General features: G+C 38.9%; 1 long non-coding RNA gene across 1 annotated transcript; it reads right to left on the bottom strand.

The window, feature by feature from the left end:
• Positions 1-1,755: 1,755 nt before the first annotated feature.
• LOC141413881 (uncharacterized) lies at positions 1,756-10,009 on the bottom strand. Its single transcript, XR_012438856.1, has 3 exons — positions 9,543-10,009; positions 5,145-5,499; positions 1,756-3,675 (listed from the first exon to the last, which is right to left on the bottom strand). It is a non-coding gene; the product is annotated as an uncharacterized lncRNA (long non-coding RNA).

The following is a 10,009-nucleotide window of genomic DNA, read 5'->3' as shown; positions in this document are numbered from 1 at the left end:
TGCATTTCTCCAAGTGTAGTTACGAGAAGGATGTGACCTCAGAGAAGCCATCCCTGGCAGGGTAGAAACATGACTGCTGGCTTCCTTGGGAGTTTAATGGGTGCCCTTGAAGAGGTTGCATTTTTCTCTATAGCAGAATCATTGTGAAACATTCTTCTTGCATTCAGGATTTGCAGCTCCTTCATTGGGTAGTGCCCCTAGATTTCTACGATACTCATTTTTGATAGTCCCACAATTGAGTATGCATATATTCTTATAAGGGGACTTTATGTCAAAGTATGTGCTTTAGAATTTAGAGCATTTAAGATTATTAGCCATTTTATACTTCTCCTTTTGTGATTTCCTGTTCATATATTTTCTTTTCCCATTTACATTTACAATGTATGCTCCTCTATTTTTGGCAGTACTGGGATTTGAACTCAGGGCTTCACACTTTCTAGACAGGTGTTCTACCACTTGAGCTATGCCATCAGCCCTATTTGCTCTGGTTATTTTGGAGATAGGGTCTCACTTTTTGTCCAGGTCAGTCTGAACTGTAATCCTATTTCATGCTTCCCACCATTAGTGGCATGACAGGTGCACAGCCACTCCACCCAGCTTTTTTCCATTGAAATGGAGTCTTGTGGGCTTTTTGTTTTGTTTGGCTTTGAACAGGGATCCTCCCCATCTCAGCCTCCCAAGTAGAAAGATTATAGGAGTGAGCCATCAACACCTGGCTAATTCCTTTATTTAAAAATTACATAGTAGCATCTTCTTTCCTTCCATTTATATGTAAATTATTTCACTATACTAAGGATAAATTATTTTTATAAAATTAAAATGTGGATAAGCAAAAAAGAAAAAATTATGTCACGTATAAATCCACAAACCAGAAATAATTAATACTGACATTTATCAATCCATATTCCTGCATGGCGATAGGTAGGAAGGCAAGATACAGCTTGCCCCATGCCTCCAGCCCAAGCTTGTATATTTTAAGTTAGATCACATTGTATCTTTTTGTATGTTTATGAAAACACTTGGGCAAAAAAATTCATGCTCATTGTTTAAATAGTACAGAGATATAAAAAAGAAAAAGTAAAAGTTTCCTTTTTTTCCTCACTCCCCTTAATCCTTTTCTCCTTTTAATGAATAGGCATGGTTGAAGTTTGGTGTACATTTCTGGAGTTTATGTATATTTAATATATTCATAGTTGGGTTTTTTTTTTTTTTCAGTATTGGGGCTTAACCTTATGGCCTTCTCCTTGAGCCACTCCACCAGCCCTATTTTTGTGAAGGGTTTGAGATAGGGTCTCATGAACTATTTGCCTGGGTTGGCTTTGAAACTCGATCCTCCTGATCTCTGCCTCCTGAGTAGCAGGTTTACAGGCATGAGCCACCATCATCCAGCTAGATTAATAGTTTTAAAAAGGCTATACATGGGTGGGGGGGCGCTGGTGGAATGGCTTAAGTGGTACAGTGCCTGCCTAGCAAGTGTGAGGCCAGGAGTTCAAACCCCAGTGCCGCCAGAAATTACTACTACTACTACTACTACTACTAAAAAGACTGTACATGGGATCATGCTTTCCTTATGATTGTGCATTTGGCACATTTTGTTTAAAAGTATATTGCAGCATTCTTTCTAAGAAATTACTTTCTTTTATAGGGTTATATAGTACTCCATGGTATAAATACCATAATATATTTTATTAAACCCATATTCAATTTTTTGTCTTTAAAAAGGGTAGTCTTTATTTAAAATATTACCTTCTTTTAAAAAACTATTTCAGAAAAAAAAATGAACGTCCTCTGCTTTCTATTCCTTGCCAACACAACATTTCAAAGTTTTAGCAAACGATAGGAAATTGAAAAGAAACTGCCTTCCTACACATCCATGTCTCTTCATTCCATATGCAAAAGTTTCAGGACAGTCCTCAGAGTGAACAGCCTCTGCTGGATCTTCAAGTTGACTTCCAGATGTGAGCTTCCGAGGTAGAGAAGCAGATCCAGGGTTCCAGTCCCTTTGTAGATGTCAGCCTCCAGGAAGAGGAGTGTGGCAGAGACCAAATCTGCTGATTCCAGATGTGGGCTGGCACACTACGAATTTGGTTATTTTGAAGGTCTAAGGTCTTGAGGCCAGGCACTTTTCCTATTGCCGAGGGCATCTTTATTAACTTCTTCCCATGCAAAATGATGATGCTAGTTCTTTTACCACCCTTCAATGCTCTTATTAACGGTCTCTCAGCCAGGATCACTTCTGATGAAGTTCTGAAGTCAGTGGAATCTCTAGAGTTCCTGGTTCACACTGCAATTCCTGGTGACACACCAAATTTGGAACACAAGATTTGTGTAGGACTTAGACAGACTTCTTGTCCTATGAAGCCAAAGAATGAATTTCACAGACAATGAGAAAATCGTAAAACAAGAGAGTTTATTGAGATGGAAAAGTGTAAAGTCAGAGAGTAGAGCCCCAAGAGTTGGGGGAGTCCCAAGAGAAGGTGCCTCTAAACCCATATTTTAAATGTTTCAAAATTTTCATACAATGCTAGAATGAACGCTTCCTGATACTCTTGTCCATCTTGGCATTCTCGCCATTCTGATTATAGTGAACTGTGCTACTGCTCTTTACCCAGCTTTAACGTCCCCTTTATTTAGTAACAGAGCACAATTTTACATTGGCAAAATAGCTGTATCTGCACTCTCGGTGTCTGTGAGTAAGTGGACTGACTCCATTCTTGATTCCTGGGTAGAACACATTACCTGAATCTGGGCCAATCAGACACTGTTTCCTTGGGATTTAAATCTTGAGCAGATCAAGTGATAAATGACTTCATTCATCCCTGTGGTACTACCCAGAGACTAACTTCCTGCATCTCCAGATGTGCTGTTTCTTGTAGATTCTGAGGTCGGTCAGCTTCAAGATGAGTTGATTTACAGCTTGGCTGGAAAAGCTCTGTTGTATCTTTATCTCTGGGGGACTCCTGGGTGGCTAGGTTTCACTCTTAGCTGAACTAATCACTCTTAGTTGTGGGATTTATGATTGCCCCTGACCTGCGTGGGTATGCTTCGTGAACCTAAGAGCGGCAGGGAATGAGAAATAAGACACACGCAGACATATAGACATAAAACAGAAAACCTGGGGATGCGAGGGCTGCACGTTCCTGGTGGGAAACATGAGCACCTATCTGAGCCAGAGTGGTTATTTTATAGATCAGTACAAGGAAAAGACTCAGGTAAAAGCAAGCTTTAACAATTCTTTGATTCAAGGTAAAAGGAATGAGGTTTGGTGGGCTAATTTTCCTAAGGCTAATGAAGTTTAATTACGACACATCAGTTCTGGAATCATCAAGGCAAGCAGGACACCTTATCTAAGGTAGTGATTAATCTGGCATCAGGGAGTCTCCTAACAGTTCTGGTACTTTACCTAGTTTTGCATCGGGGGCTGGTATGTGGACACAGCAGGTTGTATTCTTCAAGGAGATGTGAGAACAAAGGTCAAGACATCAGGTACTGGGAAAAATTTGGTAGGAGAGGCTGTGCAAACTCATACCATGGAGAGGCTGTGCAACTCCATTATTTCCCAGTCCAGGTTTCATGCCTGGTCTCCAACATCTCCCCCTACTCTATTTCTTAAAAGCTCCTGATGGATTTCTATGTTTAATCCGAAGAGTCACCTTTTGATCTTTCGAGCTCCAACTGAAAGTAAGCAAAAACAACAAATCATTAATAATACAATGCCAATGAAATACCAGAATGAATATTTCAGAGTATTAGAAGGGTTAAATCCTTGCAATTCATCTAAAATAGTTTTTGCTATATCTGCAGAAGCAGCCACTGGATCGTGTGCTCAATGCATGGCTAAAATTTGCCATCTTAAGGCTTGTAGGTTAAGGGAATCATTGTTATTTTCCCAGGCTCCCATGACATGTGCTTTAACGAGTTTTCCATGGGAAGTCCGTGGCATTGTAGGTGCTGCAGTGACACAAATGTGTTGGAAGCCTGCATGGCACAGTGAATCTTGATGGAATTTCAGCATTTGAACTTCATCTCCCATAGCCAGCAAAGCAGCTTCTAGAGAATATAAGCGGATATCAATTTTTTCATCTATAGCAACTTGTTATTGAAAGGCATAACTGGCATTTTGTGTCAAGGTAATAACGTAATGAGCATTTTGAATGCTTTGGGAGAGGGCTACTGCAGTGGTAGCCATGGTGGCAATAGCAGTGATGGCTGCCACAATGCCTGCTACCAAAAGCCCTACACATCTTTTTTCTCTTGGTAATAATGATTTTATTTCTTTGACAACTTGTAGTCCTCTATCATGATATCATGGTCCCATGAAATTTGTAGGTACCAAGATATAGGGGCTTTGTTTTACTCTAAGTAGGCTGCCATGTATGTAATTGTCCACACATGAGGTTAAATTGCAATTAGAGCAAGAGATATCAAAAATCATTCTATTTTTAGAGCTGTTGATTGATCCAGCCAATAAAGCAAAAGAATGTTGAACACAAGCTTGCAAACCTTTAACAACAGAGCTGCCTGAATGGCTAGTTAGATTGGTATTAGCAGTAGCAGCTCCGAGTTTGCATATATCTGATTGATATATGCAATCAGATATATGCATCTGGTCCCACAAGAGGGGAGGTCCAATACCCCATAATATTAGTTTCAAAAGTGCCTTATAAGACCAATACACAAGCTTAAAGCCTGTAACGTTAATAGTCATTGGAGAAGCAAATGTACATTGTTCCCATGAGGCTCCCTTAGGGGGGTGCCAGGGATTGCGTTTGTCATGACAGCAGGGAGTGTGAGGCCATTGTGTAGCATTATAGAGCTCAGTGGCATTAAAGCCAAACAATTCTAGTTTTGTTTTTTTTTAATCAAGAAACTGAATATCATTCCAAAACAGAGCACTTTTCCACATAGGCATGAGAGGGAGACAATAAGGCAAATTTCCTTGACATATGGGTAAAGCAACAGCTTGTCCTATAAATTTATAATTAGTGAAAGTAGGAACCAGGTGTCCACTGGAGTGATCTTCTACCAGCTGAGAGTCATTAGTGAAACTGCTATAGAAGGACTTTTCCAGGTAACCGCATGAAGAGAGGTGGATGAGGCACAAAAGCCCAATGTACTGAGTTCTGGGCTTCTGCCGCATTTACCTGTTGACTAATGAAGGTAATCATAGCTAGCAGAAGAACAGCAGGAGTTTCTTCCTGTCCCCACCCCTTAATGGCATTTTTGGCCATATCCACCAAGCATTTTATTTGGCTCCAAATTGGGGGAGTAGATCCCCAGGTTGTTTTACTGTGTTTGTCAAGGTGATGATGTTGCCTCTTGTAGGACCGATAAGAGTGGTTCCTTATCACTTTCAGTGATAGGATCTCTGTTAGTTTGGTTTTGGGCGGGCTTGGGATCCTCTCCTCTTCTTGTCAGGTGGAGCTTCTGCATTTGATGGTTGATGGGTTCCATGGGTCTTCACGAACCATGAGAATACCCAGATTGGGCTTTCTGCACCTTCAGGAAAAACACAAGCATGGCCTCAGCCCCATAACAAAAGCAGGCTAGGTCCTTGCCAGGCCACAGTCATTACATCTTTCCACAATACCTGTGGCAAATGTTGTTTATTACAATGTTCCCCATGTTTTACAGCTGGAGTAAAGCCAGATTCAGAGCAATTTAAAAAATTTAAAGTAAAAAGAGCTTTGTTAATTTGAGTGGCCGACAAGATTTTATAACTGAGGTTTTAAAGTTTGGTGAGCTCGTTCTACTATAGCTTGGCCTTGTGGATTGTAGGGGATGCCTGTGGTATGAAGAATTTTGTAGGAGGAGCAAAAAGCCTTGAAGGCAGTAGATGTATAGCTGGGCCATTATCAGTTTTAATATGGAGAAGCTTGCCCATCACCGCAAAGGCGGCTAAACAGTGATCTGTGTCATGGTGTGTTGCTTCTCCTGATCTTGGAGAGGCAAAAACAAAACCAGGGTAAGTATCAATAACAACATGGACATAACGCTGTCATCCAAAAGATGGAATGTGAGTAACAGCCATCTGCCATAGTGATAGAGGATGAGGACCACGAGGGTTAACTCCCTCACTGGCACAGGCAAATGAGGAGCACATTTTGAACATGACTTAACAATCTGACAAGCTTGCTCTCGGGTGATATGAATATGTTTACAAAGAGCTCTGGGCTTTGGTGGAACTGATAATGACTTTGTATGGCCTGTTTTACTGGTGATGAGGTATCCACCTTAAAATTAATCAAGAAACCAAGGCATTAGCCTGGCAATTGCCCTCTGCCAATGGCCCAGGAAGGCCAGTGTGGGACTGGAGATGGCCGACAAAATAGGAATGTTGGTGTTGTTGTAAGAAAGCCCTTAACTCATGGAAGAGATGAAACAGCTGTTCATCATTAGCAGGTCCTAACCTATATAAGCAGTTTCAATAGTCTTAAGTACACCATAAACATATGCACTATCTGTAAACAAATTAAAAGGAACATGAGCAAAGTCCTGACAAGCCAATACAACTGCCTGAAGCTCAGCACACTGAGCACTGGAAGAACCCATTTGTACAACCTTTTGTCTTTGAGAGAAAAGTAAGCAGCGTTTCCAGAACCTGGAGCATCGGTAAAAATCACAAGAGCCTGAGGCATGGGATCCTCACAGATATTGTGTGGAAATATAAAAGCATGTTGAGAAGCAAAATTAAGAAGTTTAGAGGAAGGCAAATGTTCTCCAAGCTGTCCTGTAAAGTTTGCTAATGCATTTTGCCACATGGTATCAGTATGCCATAACCAAGCCTGTTGTTCCTTGGTAAATGGGACAATAATAAGGAATGGTCCTAGTCCTAGCAGTTGTACAGTGCAAAAACATCCCATGGCTATTAATTTTGCTATCATATTACAGTAAGGGGTGATGACTCTAGCAGGGGAGTGAGGTAAATGTAGCCACTCTAGTACTCTCTGAGTTTGCCAAAGAACTCCTATGGGTAGACCTGTAGTAGGTAAAATAAGAAGTTGTATTGGTTGAGAATAATCAACACGAATTCTCTGAGAGTTATGAATAGCTCGTTCAACCTCGGCCAGGGCCATACACCCTTCTGGTGTGAGACATCTAGAAGATGGTTGAGTATCTCCCTGTAAAATTTTAAAGAGAGGAGACAGTTCACAGGTGTAAGTTTTAAGGCAGGACATAGCCAATTTATATCACCTAATAATTTTTGAAAATCATTTAAAGTTTTTAAATTATCTTTAAGGATTTCTATTTTGGGGGGCGCAGATAGTCTGTTCCTCAATAAGCTGTCCCAATATGAAAAGGGAGATTGTTTTTATGCCTTATCTGGAGCTATACTAAGGCCCCATTTGGCCAAATTATAAGCAACAAAGGAAGTTTAGAAGAAGTGGGTTTACCTGGCATCCATTTTTAGTTCTGTCTGGACTATAGATGATATCCTGACAACTTAAAAATGCTGCAGAATGTCAACAGACAACAGTTAAAGGTTTTCAAAAAAGCCAACAAAAGTAAATATTTAGAAGGCCAACTCAATTGAAAATAGGTACTGGGTAATTGCAAATGCTCTGAAAAAGGACCCAGACTGAGAATGAAAAGACTTAGAATAGCCATGGTTAAAATACTGAAAGGTAGTTTGGGAATTGTCAGACATTTAGTTATTTCCATTGCAGACTGCATTTTTAGGAAAATAAGTATGACTGATAGTATTAAAACAGCAGCACTAATGCTCCTTGTTACAATTAGGAAAACATGGACACAAGCTTGTAAAAGCCTAGCATCGATAACTTTAGATCTCTTCAGGTTAGGCGGCCAATGCCTGTGATCCCAAATAGCCTTATTTTTTGATGTACAGTTATATTTTATACATATACAGTAACACTTATTTGACTAAAACTAATATAGGCCAGGTTTTAAGTAGCAGCATTGCTCAAATGGCAAGGTTTTTCTGAATGTTGCTGATTATAAACAGCACACCTGCCAAAAGTTTCATTAAGTATATTATATGTCAAAGTTTAGATGTGACGCTTTTGGATAAAGAACTTTAGCTGGTCAGCTAAATGTAATGCATTTGGGTAAAAGAGAGCTTTAGCTCATCATTTTACATAAACTGACACGTTTAACTTTGCAAATGTTTGTACCATATTTAGATAGAGTATAGACACAGAGCACAGTTATAAGGTGGTCATTTAAGAGACCTTTGCATGAGCATATATGTAAATGAACTCTGATTTAGTAGTATTTAAAGCCTGACAAGATCAATAGAAAACACAAGTAATTACTTTGATAAAATCTTTCCCTGTAACAATTTTTGTAGATGTTACTCAGAGCAGAATAATATTAAGATAGCCTTGTTATTTTATGAACATGGAGAATTAGATTTTAGTCTGACATGACCCTAAAAAAATTCTTTTAGGCAACTCTTAGATTATAGTCAACTTTATCATATACCAAAGCTTTTATTAAACACTTATAAAACTTACTCAGACCTTCAGATAACATTCTAAACCCTTTGATGGTTTGTCCTTATCCCTCCTCTCCATATTTGGAACAATCTTTAGGACAAACCCTTCTTTACAAAATCCTTTCTCATCCAAAAACATTCCTTTTTTCCTTTAACTTTTCCTCCAAAATACACTCAATACCTATCTATATCCTTTCTACCTGTTTACTTTGTAATTTGTATTTAAACAATAACTTTTATAATACTTTTAAATTTAAATGAAATTGTTTCTTCAATTAGACTTATTTTTAAAGACACCTTCTGTTAATAGAGCTAATTATAAAATAATTGAATGTAAATTACTTCTGATGAAATGAAACAGATTAAGGTTACTGTCCATAATGCCTGTAGTTTAGCTAGACCTGATTGACATAACCTTTGAAAAACTGTTTTTTCTTAAAAATAACAGCAGAAGAGGTGGGGAAGAGAAGATAACAGAAGTCTTGAGTTTCTTTACATTAATTTTATAATAAGAATCCTCCTAAAGATGTTTAAATATGCATGTACATAAAAAAGATTTTAAATTAGGCATGCCATAAATGTCAATTTAAGTGTGCATAGGTTCAAGAGCTCAAGAACATGTAAGGAACATGCCACAAGTACATTGATTACTTTTTTTTTTTTTAATTTTTAGGAGCAGATTGAGAAGTGTCCCATTCTGATCTTTTAGGACTTATTTTGGGCAGCTTAACAGCTGATGCAAGAGTCAACTTTAGGAAAGTGTTTTAGGTCCGTCTCAGTTTTTAATAAGACTGTTATCATAGCTATTAGATGTTTGTCTCTAATAAATTAATCATATCATAGACATACACAAAACTTACACAATGAAACATAAAACAATTACATTAATACAATAACCATACACAAAATTTACACAATGGAACACAAAACAATTACATTAATTTTGAGTGCACTCTTAAGACATTGAAGACTTTAGATTTACCTTTAGTTTTAAGCATCCATACACAGAGATTTCTTTCTTTTGATCCAGTTTGTCCCATATTTATTACTCCTGACTATATTCAGAATTGTGCTTTTCCCTTACCTTATTTTCCTTGTGGACGCATCCTTCGGAGAGCATTCCCTTGCCTTGTCCAATGAGTTCTCCTGTAGTCAGGCCCCAAAAATGGGTGCCACTTGCCTGTGACCTGCGTGGGTATGCCACGTGAACCTGACTAAGAGCAGCGGGGGAATGAGAAATAAGACACACACAGACATACAGACATAAAACAGAAAAGCTGGGGATGCGAGGGCTGCACGTTCCTGATGGGAAACATGAGCACCTATCTGAGCCAGAGTGGTTATTTTATAGGTCAGTACAAGGAAAAGACTCAGGTAAAATCAAGCTTTAACAATTCTTGATGCAAGGTAAAAGGAATGAGGTTTGGTGGGCTAATTTTCCTAAGGCTATAGAAGCTTAATTACGACACATCAGTTCTGGAATCATCAAGGCATGCAGGACACTTTATCTAAGGTAGTGATTAATCTGGCATCAGGGAGTCTCCTAACAGT

This window comes from Castor canadensis, chromosome 11 (genome assembly GCF_047511655.1).
Source record: "Castor canadensis chromosome 11, mCasCan1.hap1v2, whole genome shotgun sequence".
Classification (NCBI taxonomy): domain Eukaryota; kingdom Metazoa; phylum Chordata; class Mammalia; order Rodentia; family Castoridae; genus Castor; species Castor canadensis.
This window is presented reverse-complemented; position numbering and strand designations above follow the sequence as displayed.